At 40.2% G+C, this 18,199-nt stretch overlaps 1 pseudogene; it reads right to left on the bottom strand.

The window, feature by feature from the left end:
• Positions 1–11,206: 11,206 nt before the first annotated feature.
• On the bottom strand, positions 11,207–12,507 carry LOC130836441 (mitochondrial fission regulator 2-like; annotated as a pseudogene).
• Positions 12,508–18,199: the final 5,692 nt, after the last annotated feature.

Genomic DNA, 18,199 nt, shown 5'->3' on the forward strand with positions numbered 1-18,199 from the left:
ACGCCCTCCTCCCCGTGATGCTCTCATCATTGGGCTTCAAGACCTGTTTGAATCAGAATACCCTTCAAAAGTATAAAAGGGTATGGACTAATAACAGTTAAGGTCCCAAATGTAACCTTGGCAACAGTTAGGAAAAATAAATTGAATATTACTCTGTGCCCAATTAAGCACAGAATAACTGTGGAAATGGAAAGTTACCTGCAGCTGGATAACCTCATTGCAGGTTAGTGACGAAGCTGTGTGTGGTGGGTCATTTGTTCCAAAAAGGGCTGCAACAGCATCTCCTATCCCACGTGCTTTTTGGCGATGTGACCTTCTGGTTCCCCATCAGGAGGGCCAATTTATTTCTCCACACCCTGGAATCTGGGTGGGCCCCATGGCTACTTTCATCCACTGGCTACTGCGGAATCACGCTGTCATAGTTCTAAGCACAGCCCTTCACTGGCTTGGTCGGTTCTGCTTCCTGCCCTTGAAAACACTCATCCCTGCAGTGCTCCCCTGGAAACCCAGCCACCAGGCTGTGGGAAGTCCAAGTCACAGGGAGAGGCTCACACAGGTCAGCAGCCCTAGCTGAGCCGTCATCACTGTGGCCCATGTGAGTGGACCTCACAGGATGTCCAGCCCCGTGAGTCTTGGAGAAACTGCAGCCCCAGGTGACCTGGTATCAGACTGCGTGTCTGAGAGTCTCCGTGAGCATCTCTGAGCAGGCGCCACTCCGCTCAGTCAACTCACGGAGCCGTGAGGCGTAATAATAAATTGTTGTTTAAGCTGTTATGTTTTGCAGTGGTTTATTAAAACTCAGCAATGGATGTTTGGAACACCAAGATTGGGGGCTAGACTGTGGGCCAAGGAGAGCTCAGTTCAGGCCTGTGCTTGTGAACGGGGTGGGGTAGGGGAATGTGAGTGGTGAGGGGACACCTGACCCCGAAAAGGGCAGGACACCCCAGGGTAAATGCCTGGTGGTGTGGCGGTGGCCGAGGGGGCAGGAGGCTGGGTTCTGGCTGTTGCCTAGAGCCTCAGCTTTCTCGCTAGTGAAGTGGAACTAAATCCTCATAGGGTACAATGAGGATGAAACAAGGCAAGGCAAATGAAGGTCCCTTACACTCCATGAACCTTCCCCGAAGGTATCACTATGGTTTCCTACAGGTGGTCGGATCTGAAGCTGGTGCATCCCAGCGTCCCCCGTGGCTTGTCATAAATGGGTTTCTCCTTGACAAGGTCTGCTCATAGCAGCCCCATGAAGCAATTCTTAAGCCATAATCACAGAACCCTGCCAGGGGCCCTGTAAAGCTCCCCACATTCATTCATTCAGTTGTTTCCTCATTTATTCAATAATTACTTGAGTGCCAATTATATGCGATATATTGTTGTCGGCACTGGGCATAGAGCAGTGAACAAAACACAAAACCCCTTCCCTCAAGGGGCCCGGAGTTGAGTGTCAGTGTTTACAGTAATACGGCAACAGCTTTAAACTGTTGTGAGCAACGTGGTGTGGTATTTAACTGCATGTGTTCAGGGGTCAGCTAAACCCGGGTGCACATCCTGACTCTGTCACTTACCAACTGCGAGACTGGACAACTCACTTCAGCTTTCCGTGCCTCAGTTTCTTCATCTGCAAAGTGACCGTCATCACTATCACCATCACCATACCACCATCATCACCACCACCATCACCACCATCGCCACCATCACCATCACCACCATCACCATCATCACCACCACCATCACCATCACCATCACCATCATCACCATCATCACCACCATCATTACCACCACCACCACCACCACCATCATCACCATCATCACCATCCCTGTTGCACAGGGTTGTTATGACGATCAAAGGAGTTAATGCATGTAAAGGGTGTGCAACAATGACATGCAGAGTAAGCTGTATTACAGTAAATATTATTATCATTGTTATTACCACTATTTTGTTTCTGTTGGGAAATAGTTTTTCTGTGTCTCTTCTTGTTTTGTGATCAATGATAGCATACTCTCCTTTCAGTGTGATAAACCAAACTTCCTTCCTTGCTTCCTTCCTTCCTTCCTTCCTTCCTTCCTTCCTTCCTGTAGAAAGAGGTATGATAGATGGTTTATGATATTCATTTACCTGCCAAAGTGGTCCATGTCTTGCAAGGTTGAGAAATCTGATACAAGTTAACTCCTAATGAAATTGTAAAGCCACAGATTGTATTAGCAATTGTTGGCTCAGTATTTGAATCTAACGTCACGTTTTTACTGATCTCCCTGAGGAGGAAACCCCAAGAAGGTCAAAAGGTAATCAGGGAATTCAGTGAAAGGCAGGGGAGCTAGGGCCACAGGGTCTAGTGGACCCTATTCACACTGCAGTCTAGATGGGAGTCTAGGTGGGAGGTGTCCACTGGCCCACAATATATAGGGTGTCTTCTGGAGTTGTGATATTGAGACCCTAGTGGACCTATTCTAAAAAGTCAAGGAAAGCATGATTGACCATACTTCCTCAAGAAATGAAGGCAGTTTTAAAAAGGAAGTAAAGTTTAACTTAAAGGTCACGGATCTGGCTGTGTTAGTGAATAAATAATGAAAAACTCAAGTAAGCAGCTTCCTGTTATGTAAAATCCCAAGGCAGGCAGTTCAGGCTGGGTATGGCATCCACATTGTCATCAGATATGCAGGCTCCTTTTATCTTTCTTTCACCAGCCTCATTCCTTTTTCAACATCTACCTCAAGATACAAAATGGCTGCTGTAACTCCAGCGATCATGTCCCCATTCCAGACAGGAATAAGGAGGCATGGCGGAAACAACAAAAACAGCACACTTCCTAGCTGAATCAGCCCTCTCTTAGAAACTTTTCCAGGGACTCTCTCCAATAGGTTCCATTTACATCTCATTGACCATTTTAGAGTGGAGAAATTTTCCCCGAGATGCTGTGTTGGGAAGAACTGTGCTGAACCTCCTGTGATGAGGCTGAAGGCTTCAGGGGGACTGCAGTGAAAGCCCTGTGTTGGCTGACACTTTGCCCTCCTAGCTCCTTTAGAGTCAAAACCCATCAGATAAAATATAAAATATCTGAAGTACTTGATTATCATGACACTTCAAGTTTTCAAAGTAGGGAATCTTTCTCTGATTTCAGATAAAAATCATACATATTTAAACAGTCTTTGCTTCTTCTCCTTCTCTAATTCCCTCCCACCCATCCTCCGACCTCATCTCCAAACCTGAATTCCCGGATTAATTTTTAATAAAGATAGTTCAGGGAAGAATTTTAGCTTCTGTGATTTTTTAAAAAAGTTGCTACCATAGTCCATAGTGGGTTGCTTTACACCTTCCACCCCTGGAATTTCAGGTGATGTTTTGTAAGGGTTCTTAGTATGAATTTTATATCACAACGCCAGAAAAGTTAGTATTTCTTCTGAATGAGCTCAGGACTTTCAAGTTCTGATCCTCATGAAGTCAATCACTTTATTTATTTAATTAGAACTTACATAAACTTATTGCTTTTAGGTAATTTACAAAATGAAGCATAATTAAAAATAAAAATGTTAGGGCTAAAAAAAAAAGGATTTTTTGAAAGGCAATTATTTTTCGTTTCTCTGACTTAAGAAAAGGAAACCACAAGCTGATGCTGCTTCGACATCATACTGTGTTGAAATGTAATGAATATTTGCCAAATGCTTTGAGATCCACCCTGAAAGGTGTTATAAACGTCAAGTGCCATTGTTATTAAGCACTGTCATTTTAACGTAGCTTTTAGCATTTACATCCTACCTCTGATGTAATGGGAGCTGTAGGCATAATCTTTAGATTCAAGAGACAAATAACTTCCTAATATAATAACACATCCTGGCTCTTACTCCACCCAGGAAATAATTACAGGAGACAAGAATAGGATGCGTGCTGACATATGCAATACACACTAAGGATGGATTTTGTTCCTTTTTTGCTGATCCTTCTCACAAGTACTTTTTCAAAAAGGTGCTAATGTGACAGCCTTGAGCTGAAAGCCTGGCTGGCTCCTTAGACAAGAGTTCTTCAAGCCAAACCAGTGTTCACACTGCCTTCTTAGTAAAGCTTTAAAGGTCCTGGGCACAAAAAAAATCCTTTTAAGATATCATCTCTTGCTGACACTGCAAGAAGAACAATACATGGTGTTTATGGATGAAGGGCATCCTATGGGAAACTGGTCCAAAGGGTTGGATTCTCTATTTTGTCACTAACTGGCTGTGGTGTCTTGAAAAGGTCATTTTGAACTCTCTGGATCTTATTTTTCTCATCTCTGAAATGCAATGATCTCTTCCAGCTTCATTAATTTATAAACTTATAGAACACTGAACTTTATTCACTCTCTGTGAGATCCATGTGCCCCAGTGTGAGGACGGGCTGGGCCATCTTTTGCTCCCTGTGATGTGACATGGTTTGTGTATCTCATGATGACTGTTCACTTCTGGTTTGTGATCAGCATGAATCAATGACTAACACTTGAGTCAAGAGGAATCCTTTGGTATCTTAAATCTAGTACATTAAAAACAACTGCCATTTGGTAAACAAGTATAAAACATATTTAAAAAATCTAGATGGAAAGATGAAGTAGGTGGAGATGGGGAAGAAGTGGGCAGTACAGAATTAATTTTTTTCGTTTTAACTAATCTCTGCTTATGAAAGGCAAGACTGATTCCTGGTTCAACCACACAGATTCAACACTCAATCTGTGAATACATTTTATTGATTTAAAAAAAAATGTGAGAATACACATGGAATGAGGTCCTCCAGACGTAACTTTGAAAAATGAACTGGTTGTGTTTTAAATTATGGAGATTAAAAATGGTCAAATGGTTTTGTCTTTGTTATTAAGACCTTGGTTACTGGCCTTCGGTTAGTGGAGTTACTCAGAACTTGTGAGTGGCTTGAGGAAGGAGGTAGCTGAACTCTTGTTTATTTATTTCTTTAATCCGTGAGAAGTTTCTGTAAATTTATGGCCTGTTTAAAATCTCCAGGGCTACAAAAAAAGCAATGGAATTTGTGGGAGATTATGGGCACACCTCCCCCTACTGGGCACCATTTGAAACTGCTTACTTGTGTGGTCCCAGCTGACAAAGATGTGGGGATGGTGGATGGTGGAAGATTCCTCTGGAAAAAGGAACCTTGGGATTCTAACTCTTGCTCAGGAGGTGGGGAGAATAACGATAGGAGTGTGTCTGTGTGTCTGTATGTGTATGTCTGTGTGTGTGTGTGTGTGTGTGTGTATTTTCTACCAGACAGGAGAAACATAGGAAAAGCATGGAACTCAGCAAATACACTAATGTAACTGGAGAAGAGGTATTACATATGAAAAATCACGCGAATACAGCTGGAAAGCTACGTTGGACCTAGTTGTGGAAGGTTTTGAACAACAAGCTGCGGAATGGGGAGAGTCGCTGAAGCTAATTTTGAGTGGAGGGATTCGCTTGTCAGTCTGCCTGATCAGCAGCCATCTGTTGGCTGCGTCCCACAAGCTCGCTGTCGGCTCAGTGCCGTGCACAAGCAGAGACCTATCTCATTTGGATCCTGACCTCAAGCAGCTTAGACTCTAGCAGCTGAAATTAGATAGGTACGGAAGGAACCATAACACAAAGTAGTAACTGGCGCATCACATGAAATGAAGCCAGGAAGCAAAAGGGATTATTACTTTCAGCAGTGGACTAAGGCAGAGTTTAGAAGAAGATTGTCATGACCAAGGGGAAGTTGATCTTGGCAGGGACAATGTTCCTGAGACTGGAGTGAGAGAAGCCAGTTAGAGATTACCAAAATTTTTATATATCATGTCTTATACTGAAGATATATAGTATCATAACAATTTAGATTACTTATACGTATGGAATGAATGTGGATAAACAAATTGTGGTATATTCATACAATGGAATACTATTCAAATATAAAGAAACAAACTACCGATTTATGAAATGATATGGATGAATCTCCTAAACATCATTGAGTTTTTAAAAATTTTGTTTGTATTTTTAAATTTATTTTAATTTTTAATTTTTTTAATTTTATTTTTTATAAATGTTATTTAAAAAATGTTTATTTATTTATTTTGGCTGCCTCTGGGTCTTAGTTGCGGCATGCGGGGTCTTTTAGTTGCGGCATGTGGACTTCTTAATTGCGGCATTTGAACTCTTACTTGTGGCACGCACACAGGATCTAGGTCCCCGAGCAGGGAACAAACCTGGGCCCCTACATTGGGAGTGTGGAGTCTTACCCACTGGACCACCAGGGAAGTCCCAATTTTATTTTTTACTGAAGTGTAGTTAATATACAATTTTATATTAGTTTCTGGTGTACAACACAGTGATTCCACATTTACATACATTGTGCATTAATCCCCACAAGTCCAGTTAACACCCCGCACCATACAAAGTTGTTACAACATTGATGATGTTCCCTATGCTGTAGGTTACATCTCAGCAACTTCTTTTATAGCTGGAGGTTTTTACCTTAATCTCCTTCACCTGTTTCACCCAACCTCCACCTCCCCTCCCTTCTGGCAACCACCAGAGTATCTGTATCTATGAGTCTGTTACTGGTTTTTTTTTTTTTAAGAACTTTTATTGAGATACAGTTAATAGACAATAAACAGCATATATTTAGAGTGTACAATTTGGTATCCCAATCTCCCAGTTCATCCCCCCCCAACCCTCCCCACTTTCCCCACTTGGTGTCCATGTGTTTGTTCTCTACACCTGTGTCTCTATTTCTGCCTTGCATTTCCTCTTTCATAGTTGTTAGCATTTGCCTTGTGTACTGAGGTGCTCCCATATTGGGTGCATATACATTTACAATTGCTGTCTCCTCCTCTTGGATGGATCCCTTGATCCCTATGCAATGTCCTTTCCCGTCTCCTGTAACATTTTTTATTTTAAAGTCCATTTTATCTAACGTGACCACCGCCACTCCAGCTTTCTTTTGATTTTCATTTGCATGGAATATCTTTTTCCATCCCCTCACTTTCCGCCTGTATGTATCCCTAGGTCTGAAGTGGGTCTCTTGGAGACAGCATATATAGGGGTCTTGTTTTGTATCCATTCAGCCAGTCTGTATCTTTTGGTTGGTGCATTTAGTCTATTTACATTCAAGGTAATTATTGATATGTATGTTCCTATTACCATTTTCTTAATTGTTTTGTTGTTGTTTCTGTAGGTCCTTTTCCTCTCTTATGTTTCCTGCTTAGAGAAGTTCCTTTAGCATTTGTTGTAGGGCTGGTTTGGTGGTGCTGGATTCTCTTAGCTGTTGCTTGTCTGTAAAGCTTTTGCTTTCTCCATTGAATCTGAATGAGATCCTTGCTGGGTAGAGTATTCTTGGTTGTAGGTTCTTCCCTTTCATCACTTTAATTATATCGTGCCACTCCCTTCTGGCTTGCAGAGTTTCTGCTGAGAAATCAGCTGTTACCCTTATGGGAGTTCCCTTGTATGTTATTTGTCGTTTTTCCCTTGTTGCTTTTAATAATATTTCTCTGTCTTTAATTTTTGTCAATTTGACTACTATATGTCTTGACGTGTTTCTCCTTGGGTTTATCTTGCGTGGGACTCTCTGTGCTTCCTGGACTTGGGTAGCTATTTCCTTTCCCATGTTAGGGAAGTTTTCAACTATAATCTCTTCCAATATTTTCTCAGGTCCTTTCTCTCTCTCCTCTCCTTCTGGGACCCCTATAATGTGAATGTGGGCATGCTTAACTGTTACTGTTTTGCTTTGTTTGCTTTGTTTTGTAGACTCCACATGTAAGTGAAATCATGTGGTATTTGTCTTTTTCTGTCTGACTTATTTTACTTAGCATGATAGGTCTAGGTCCATCCCTGTTGTCGCAAATGGCAAGAGTTCATTCTTTTTATGGCCAAGTGATATTCCATTGTATATCTATCCCACATCTTCAGTATCCATTTATCTGTGGATGGACCCTTAGGTTGTTTCCATTTCTTGGCCATTGTAAATAATGCTGCAGTGAACATTGAGGTGTGTATATCTTTTTGAATTAGTGTTTTTGTTTTTTTCAGAAAAATATCCAGAAATGGAATTGCTAGATTGTATGGTAGTTCTGTTTTTAACTTTTTGAGGAACCTCCTTACTGCTTTCCATAGTGGCTGCACCAATTTACATTCCCATCAACAGTGCACATGTGTTCCCTTTTCTTCACATCCTTGCCAACAGTTGTTATTTGTTGTCTATTTGATAATAGCTATTCTGACAAGTGAGGTGATAGCTCATTGTGGTTTTGATTGCATTTCCCTGACGATTAGTGATGTTAAGCATCTTTTCATGTGCCTATTGGTCATCTGTACATCACTATGGAAATAGATCTTTTCAGGTCCTCTGCCCATTTTTACTTGCATTGCTTTCTTTTTTCTTTTTTAATATTGAGTTGTGTGAGTTCTTTTTATATTTTGGAAATTAACCCCTTATCAGATGTATGGTTTGCAAATATCTTCTCCCATTCAGTAGGTTGCCTTTGCATTTTGCTGCTGGTTTCCTTCACTGTGCAGAAGATTTTTAGTTGGATCAGGTCCCATTTGTTTATTCTTGCTTTTGTCTCCCTTGCCTGAGGACACAGATCCAAAAAAAACCAACCAACCAACCAACCAAACAAAAAAAACAGGACTTCCCTGGTGGCGCACTGGTTGGGAGTCCGCCTGCCAATGCAGGGAACACAGGTTCGAGCCCTGGTCCAGGAAGATCCCACATGCCTCGGAGCAACTAGGCCTGTGTGCCACAACTCCTGAGCCTGCGCTCTAGAGCTTGCGAGCCATAACTACTGAGCCCTTGTGCTGCAGCTACTGAAGCCTGCACGCCTAGAGCCTGTGCTCTGCAACAAGAGAAGCCACAGCAATGAGAAACCTGCACACCACAACGAAGAGTAGTCCCCGCTCACCACAACTAGAGAAAGATCTCACATAGAAACGAAGACCCAGCACAGCCAAAAATAAAAAAAACAAAAAACAAAAGACAACAAATACAGCTAAGATTGATGTCCCAGACTTTATTCTGAGCAAGAGAATTTGGACAGAAAAATGGGAAGACAAGTATGATTCTGTTTATTTGATGAAATTCTTTTTTTTTTTTTTAAGATTTTTTTGATGTGGACCATTTTTAAAGTCTTTATTGAATTTGTTACAATATTGCTTCTGTTTTATGTTTTGGTTTTTTGGTTTTTTTGGCCGCGAGGCACAGGGAATCTTAGTTCCCCGACCAGGAATCAAACCCATACCCCCTGCATTGGAAAATGAAGTCTTAACCATTGGACCGCCAGGGAAGTCCCTGAAATTATTATTTTTTTAAGAACTTTTATTGAGATATAATTGACATACAATAAACTGCATATATTTAAAGTGTACAATTTGATATTTTTTTCTTATTAGTAATGTATATATGGCAATCCCAATCTCCCAATTCATCTCACCCCAACCTGAAATTCTTAAACAGACAAATCAATATTGATAGAATTCAGATCAGTGGTTGACTAGGGTGTGGTGGTACAGGTATTGACTGAATGTCAACCAGAACAAGGAAACCCTCTGGGGAGATAGTCTGTATCTTAAATGGGGCATTCGTTACATGGGCGAACACATTTGTCAGAATTTATCCATTTCTACTTAAAGTACATGAATTTTATTTTGCTTAAATTATACTATAATAAAGTGTTCTTAAAGATTAGGAAATGGTGACTCAAGAAGTTACTATGATCAGCAAGTTATTTAACTTGTAATTTGGTCATTACTAAATTGTGTTAATTAATAATTAAAATGTAGTTTATTTTAATAAAGCAAATAAAAGCACTTTAGCAAAGAATTGTGACTTTATTCAAAAGCAAAGCAAAAAGAGACATGATGGAGAGAGTGTGTGACGTATTTCCTGAAGGGGTGAATGGAGAGAAGGGAGTAAAGGGAATACTAAAAAATAATGACTGGAGAATTTTCCAAAACTGATGAAAGACATCAATCTGCAGAAAGCATAATGTACACCAAGTATGGAGAAGCAAAAATGTGTATCTTCATTCATAGATTTAATCTACTGCGGAAAAATAAAGACATTAGGGATTTTAGTGGAAATAAAGAAAAACTAATAAAACTAGAAAAATTGAGCCAGCTGAGTGATAATAAGGAGCTATGCAAAGACTGATCAATCATCTCTCCAATTAAACCTTTCAAATGCTTCCTCCATCTGCCCACATTTTCACTATTCTTGGTACTTTTATTCAAAAACCCGAGTTAGGTTTTCTTTGGTCTCTAAAAAAAAGCCACATTTTCAAGTGAAACTGGAATAAGAACTGTGAAATTGTAAAGGGAGTTACAGTTGGTCTGAAGCAGTTTGATTTGCTATTTCAGTGAAAGTTGAAAGAAAATTCCTTGATAGGCAAAATTTCCCATAAAGTCTTGCTAATAAAAGTGAGTACAGTGGATTTTTTTTTCCTTCAGTGTTCAGGCAAGCTCCCTGTAAACTCAGAAATATGTGGTAAAAATGAAATTGAGATAAAAGACCACAAGTAGATTTGAAGCTTTTTTTTTTTTTTCAAGTTTAAAAAGGCACATTTATTTACAAAGGAACAGAGTGTGTAAGGAACAAAGGAAATAAAATGATGGGCGTACACAGCTATATAGCAAGTGTAGGCAAACTGATCAAGAAGATTCTTTAAATACTTCCACAGTCTAGAATTTAACAGTCAAAATCAGCTTCTAAGAATAAGTCTTTATCACCTCAGGAAGATTTTTTAGGAGATTCAATATATGATTCAAAGTATGGCTATCTTAATGAAAATATATAATTTTATATTATTTGAAAACCGCCACGTTGCTGGAGGCCAAGTAAACCAGATCACTACCAAGTTTTCAAAATTCAAAGGCTCTTAAGTTAGGAAGTCATAATTGCTTTAAGAGATTGTTTTTAAAAGCCCAAACGTACTATCATCTGTTGAGTAGTACAATACAGACTTAGTTTACATTATTTTCTTAATCCATTAAATGGCTTCTGTTACATTATAATGAGACCTCACTGTTCTCTAAGGAGAAACGTTAAATCATTTACCATTTAGCTCTTTGGAGAATCATTCAAAGTATAGATTCAGCTTTTAATAACATTAACATACATGGAAAAAAACAAAAGATCCATATACCTAACTACCATCAGTAGCCAGTTAACAGCTGGATCTTCTAAAACCAGAGACAGGTATTCTTAACAGCCAAGATCCTTCAGACCTTTGCACTAGTGTACCCCAGTGTACAGACTACATTTAACTTCATTAACAGGAGATGAGATCCTTTCACAAGTAGGGAGAGGCATGCCGGCATACTTCTGCAGTCCTGTCTTCCAGGTGCAGACACAGCCCCTGTTGCTCCTGTCTTGGTCTACACTTGTTGTGTTTGTCACATCTTCCCTTAGTTCAGTGTCCTTCTGGCTGTGAAACGCGGTGTCCAAACCTTGAAGTTTCTGGACTAGAAAATGGAGAAGACTCCCAAGAATTATTTTCTTTCTCAAAGGAATCTTCTTCTTGGAATGCAAATTTCTGCTTAAAGGCATGGGATATTAAAGACACTGGATCCCAAGGTGAGTCTTGTCTTTTCCTTTTATGAATGGGTCTGCCTCCAGGGGATCTTTCAATAGCACGTAGCTTAACCTTATTCATATCCTTTAGAACATCCAACATATTTGGAACATCCTTATTTTTCTGGCTTTTTGAATGACTATAACTGGTTTTCCTAGTATCTGGGTGCTGTTTTTTCACTTCAGTGGCTGAATTATCTGATGCATAAATATTATTAGATGTTGTTTGCATGAGAGGAGAACATGGAAGCTGTAGAGAAGAAACCGGAGGAGGCAGTGGTGGTGGAGGGGGAGAGGGAAGCACTGAACTTGAAAACGAATCTGGCTCCACACTGAGTTGTGTAGTCTCTGATGACGGCATTTGTCTCAAACCACTTGGCCTGTCGTTCAAATCCAAGGAACCAGAATCTATACTGTTTCTCAGTTCTTGCCTTCCCACAATCGCAGCAAATCTGACAATGAAGAAAAGCTAGCTCATCTTCAAGGGCAGCTATTTTTTTAATTGCAGCTTCACTTTCAGGCCAATCATTTCCTCTTGGTTTATTATGCCTTAGAGCGGGTGTCAGTGGATTTTCAACTAGTTGCAAAGGATGGAAAGATGCAATTTTCTCCTCTTCTTCATTTTTCCATATACTGTTTCGAAATCTGAGATAACTAGCTTCTTCATCATTTGCCACATACAAAACATCAGCAAAAGATGGAACTACAGATTCACAGTTAGCTGGGTCCACAGAGTTCAAAAGTGGGATCAGCTCAAAATTAGGCCTGGGACAAGGTTCTAAAGGAAGAATTTTCCCAATAATACGAACAATACTCCAAGCTGATCCATAGTCTTTATTTTCTCAAATCTGCAAAATCTGGTTTACGGGAACACCAAAATATTCCAGCATCTCTCTTAAGATACTTAATATGAATGACATTGATAAGGCAAAAACAGAAGCAAATTTAAGGAAACATTTTTTCTTTATACCTTCCTCCGAAGCACAGCAACCACGGAAACTTCCGGGTGCAGTCCCTAAGGAACCCTGCCGCGGAATCCGAAGAGAGTGAGGCCGGGCGTGCACTCGTCCCGGTCCAGCAGCGCTCAGACGTCCACACGTGCCTGCCCGCGCCCCTCGGCTTGCCTGCCACGCGCGGTAACGACGCCTCCACTGGCCCCGGGCTTAGTTAGCCCTGAAGCCCCTCGCTCAGCCGGGGTAACTCGGCTGGAGGCGCGGCCCTCCTCCGGGGAGCCAACGAACCTGCGGCGGGCCTCCACGACCGGCTCCTTGAAGCTTCTTAAAAATAGAGAATAAGGGTATCTTGCCATGGGTTAGTGGTAATGGAAATCATTTACTTTGGACACCTGATTTTATTATTCTATAATCATTTACATAACGATCTGCTTGAGCCATGAATTCATATATGTTCCTCTCATGCATTCAGATTTAAGGAATAATTTTGTTTTCTATAAATAGGTAACAATTAGAAGATAGAGGTTTAAAAAGGGAGAGAGAGCAGTAAATTCAAGCACAAAGTATCTTCCTTTATCCTTGCCTGTGTGTGTATCCTTGTCCTTATTCATTCCTGCCATTGGCAGAGAGCCCGGAGACCACACAGGTTCAGTTATTAAGCAAATTCCTTACTGATGACTCCATGAAGGGATTTTGGTTATGTCTAATCTGGGAGAAATGTGGTAATTTCCATTCATCTGTTCAAAAGCTCTATTGAGGTGAGAGTGCCCATCAAGGTCATTCAGCATTCTAAAAGGGAGTCACTTGCCCCCTTTTCTCTAAAGCAATTACAGCTTCAGGACGCTACCTGCCTTTGAATGAATTGATCTTTCCACAAAAGTGCATGGAGTTAATTTCTTTTCCCTGAAAATTGCAGCATATTTTCAGGTATGTGAAGTGTACCAAAGGGAGAGGTTCTGAATCCTGTATGAACAAGCTCCCATAGACCCCATACCATCGCAATTTTTGAGTCAGTTTATTTCCTATTCACGAATTCCACATCTACAGCTCATCAGTCAGTGGGTCACCATGAGAAATTTACATAATTATATTACCTCCTTGGTAGCAAGGAAGAAGAGAATTAACAGTAGGCTCTCCTCTTAAGGATAAACCCTTAAAGAACTTTTCTTACTACAGTAAAGAGATCCTTGAATTTATTGGGTTCTTGGACCAATTTTGGGGAAGCATCTTCTTATTAATTTTTTCATATTTTTAGTGTTTGCGTTGTCCAGTGTCTACTTGCATTGGTGAATGTAACTGCCTTTTTTTTTAACATTAAGTGAATATTTTTTAGTGTAACATTTTAATTCTTTTAGTGATTTTTTCACTATTTTGAGGGTTTGACGGTGTTTAATCTAGAGCTGGCCAAATACATGTTAACTAATCAGAATCTACTTCAGATTTATACTAACTTAATTCCAGTTAGATATCAAAATATTACTATTGTATAGCTCTACTCACCCTTCTTTATGGTGTTATTATTGGTTATATATTTTAATATAATATAAATATAAAAAACATATTTTATATAATTTTGTGTCTTTTAAAGAAACAGAAGAAGAACAAGCATATATTTACAGAGCCTGTGGTATTTCCCTTTTCGTTTACCATTTCTGGTTCTCTTCATTTGTTCCTGTGAGTTCAAGTTATCATCGAGTGTAATTTCCTTATTCCAATACGACTTTGCTCCCACCTACCTTTTCTGTGTTGTTACTGTCAAATAGATTACATTTCTATATGTTATAAACCCAACTATATACATATAATTTTATATGATTGCTTTTTAATTCAGTTACGGGAAGAAAGATGACATATGCATCTATACGTTTATAATTACATAACTACCTTTACCTGTGCTCTGTGTGTGTGTGTGTGTGTGTGTGTGTGTGTGTGAATTACCATCAGCCATCACTTGACTTTAGACTGAAGAACTTCTTTTAGTATTTCTTGTAAGGTGGGTCTGCTAGCAACAGATTCTCTGTTTTTGTTCTCCTGGGAAAGTCTTTATTTTCCTTTCATTTTTGTAAGATAGTTTTGCTTGATGTTACATATTTGGCTGATAGGTTTTTTTGTACAACACTTTGAAAACATCATCCCACTACCGTCTAAACTCCCTTGTTTCTAATGAGAGGTCAGTTGCTAATCTTGTCAGGGTTCCCTTGTACAGGAAAGGCTGGTTTTCTCTTACTGCTTCCAAGACTTTTCTCTTTCTGCTCATCTTTCAACATTTTTACTATGATGGGTCTAAGTCTAAATCTCTTTTTATTTATCCTACCTAAATTTTGTTGAGCTTCCTGAATGTGTAGGTTAATTTTTTAAAAAACAAATATAGGAAGTTTTCAGCTTTCTTCTCCTTTCTCTCTCTCTTCTCTCCTTCTGGTACTCCCACTATGTATATGTTGGTGTCCCACATTTTTCTGGGGCTCTGCTCATTTTTAAAAATTCTTTTTTCCTCTGTTCTTCAGGTTGCATAATCTCTATTAATTTATCTCCAATTTTTAGATTCTTTTTTCTGCCAGCTCAAATATACTGTAATACTTTTAAGATTTAAGTTACTATACTTTTCACCTCCAGAATTTGCATTTATTTCTTTTAAAATAATTTCTCTTTATTAATATTCTCTACTTGATGAGATATTGTCTTTACGTCTTCCTTTTCGTTTTTGCCACGCCACATGGCCTGTGGGATCCTAGCTCCCCAACCAGGGACGGAACCCAGGTCCTCAGCAGTGAAAGCCTGGATTCCCAACTGCTGAACCACCAGGGAATTCCCCTTTCTTTACTTCTTTAAACAGTTTCTTTTAACTCTTTGCGGATATCTGTAATGACCTTTTTGTTTTTGGCCACACCACATGCTTGTGGGATCTTAGTTCCCTGATTGAACCTGGGCCCTAGGCAGTGAAACTACAGTCCTAACCACTGGACTGCCAGAGGATTCCCTGTAACGACTGTTTTGAATTCTTTGCCTGTTATGTGTAACATCTGGATCCAGGCAGTTTCTTTTGCCTGCTTTTTTTTCTGTGTATGGGTCACACTTTTTATTTTTCTGCATATCTCAAAATTCTTGTTGAAAATTGAATATTTTATTTAATGTCTTGTAGCAACTCTGAATATTGACTTCCACCAACCCCAGGGCATATTGTTATTGTTTGCTTGTTTATTTGCTTAGTGTCTTGGCTGGACTTTTTGAGTGAAGTTTGCTTTCTCTGTTGTGTGACGTCTCTGATGTGAAAAGGCACAGCCTTGGGCATGCACACAGTTACCCTGAGATGACAGTGGCTCTATCAAGGCTCTTTGTCATTTTCCCTGATTGCTCAGCCAAACTGTCTGTCCCTGTTGGTATCACATTCAGCTGTTAGACTCCACTAATTGCCAGGTTAATTGCTCTACTGTTTTTGGCACCTTCAGGCATAAATTACTCCTCAGTCTGATCCAATTAATTTCAGGCTACTTTCCAGGGGTAATTTTTTTTTCTAAATATTTTATTTATTTCTTTAGCTGTGTTGGGTCTTAGTTGTGGCACTCGGGATCTTTTGTTGCGGTGTGTGGGCTTCTCTCTAGTTGTGGCTAGAGGGCTTAAATGATTGGAAGCATGTGGGATCTTAGTTCCCTGACCAGGGATCAAACCCAAGTCCCCTGCATTGGCAGGCAGATTCCTAACCACTGGACCGCCAGGGAAGTCCCTCAGGGGTAATTTTTGAGGCCAGTTTTGGAAGTTTGTTCTAACCCCAGGAGTGCTCTTATCAACTGTATCTTTCTCTGGTTTTCTCTGGGAAATCAGCCAGCCTATGGCTTAGCTTTATCTCTGATAAAGCTACCAGCCTCCTCTTAATTTTTTACCGCCAAAAATTTCCATTGTTTTTCAGTGCCCTTAGGCTTCTACTTTCCCATACTGGGTTTCAAATAAAGTCAGTTCTTCTGGGGAGACCTTCGGAGCTCTCTGCGTTTGGCAACATCTCTGAGCCACGGCTCTAGAGCTGAAGGCAGGGACTTCGTGCTTCTCTCTGAGTGACACGCTGCTTTGGGAGCAGAGTGCTGGATAGGGAGAGCAGCCTTTGATCTTCTCAGCTTGCCTTTCTTGGTGTGGAACCTGAGTGAACTGGGGTGAGGGCAGTTGGCGCTCCTATATTCTCAGTCTGTTTGCGCTTGCGCTAGAGCCTTTGCCCTGTGCATGGGGTTTGGTAGATGAAGGGGCCCTTGACCTCTTATCCACACTTACTTGGAATTCAGCCTCTGCAACACAAACCTGGTGGCAGGAACGAGAAGGACTAATGGCCTCCCCCTGCCAGGGAGATACTGTAGCCACTGATTGGGAGCTGGGGAGAGAGAGAGACCCCCATCTTCTTGGCCACGCCCATCTGGAACAGAGCTTCCATCATGCTGAGCTGGATGGGTGGAGCAGGTTGTAACTTAAGAGCCATGGAGTCTTGCATTCTTACCCAAATTTAGTAGATTTTCCTGAATACATGATTCCTCATTTCCTTTGTATGTTTCCGTAGTACAATTTCCTGAGATTTTAAATGGTTGTTAAAAAATAATTTTCACCAGTCATGGTTGTTGCATTGGTGAGTGGGTCCACGGCGCTCACACTGCTATTCTGGAAGTGGATCGCCCAATTGTCTTTTCCCAATAACCTCTGAATGTTAGAAAAACTTCAGCAACAACAGTACCATCTTCCTCTGTGGGATTAATTCTATCACTAAAGAAGATTTGCGATTGCCTCAGTATTTCATAGCTAAAGTTTGTATTGATTTAGGTCAAATCATAGTGCTTAAAGCAATTTTATATATAAAGAATTAAATCACATTTATGACACAAGTGTAAATCCCACGCCTAAGGTTTATAAAGAGATTCTATTATGGGAATTGTAGATATTTTCACATATTTCCTAGTTTCTATTAAGACAAACAATTTAAATAGGAAAAATGGCCATTTTTTCAGACTTATTAAGATGTCTGTTCTTCAACTATGATTTATTTCTTATTTACTTCTAAAATAATTTATAAAATTCTCTTAAATGGTAAGATACTGTTCACATCTGCATAAGGAATTACACAAAACCAATCGAGATCTGGCTTCCCATTGTTAGTTTGAGGTCAGACTAACAATGTTATAAAGCACTGACATCTGGAAGCAGAGCTGCTTGATTTCATCTTCTGTATGAAAATGAGTCTGTGATTTAGGGGTTTTCATGTGAGAATTAATAAACATGAATTTGGAATTTTATGAGTGCTCCATCCAGACCCCAAGTGATGCATGGTCGCAGCGCTCCTGACATGCGAGCTTCATAAGCCCCTCCGCTTCCAAACAGTGGCTGACAGTCGGTCCTCTGATCCATTTCACGTAGGGAAAGTTTTTTTTTTCTATTGAGCAAAATGCTTCTTCCTTCCTCCTTTCCTCCTTTTTTTCCTTTTTTTATAAATTTATGTATTTATGTATCTATCTATCTATTCATTTATTTATTTGTTGGCTGTGTTTGGTCTTCATTGCTGCATATGGGCTTTCTCTAGTTGCGGTGAACAGGGGCTACTCTGTTGCGGTGTGTGGGCTCCTCATTGTGGTGGCTTCTCTTGTGGAGCATGGGCTTTAGGCATATGGGCTTCAATAGTTGCAGCACACAGGCTCAGTGGTTGTGGCTCACGGGCTTAGTTGCTCTGAGGCAT

The sequence above is a fragment of the Hippopotamus amphibius genome, chromosome 15 (genome assembly GCF_030028045.1).
Source record: "Hippopotamus amphibius kiboko isolate mHipAmp2 chromosome 15, mHipAmp2.hap2, whole genome shotgun sequence".
NCBI lineage: Eukaryota > Metazoa > Chordata > Mammalia > Artiodactyla > Hippopotamidae > Hippopotamus > Hippopotamus amphibius.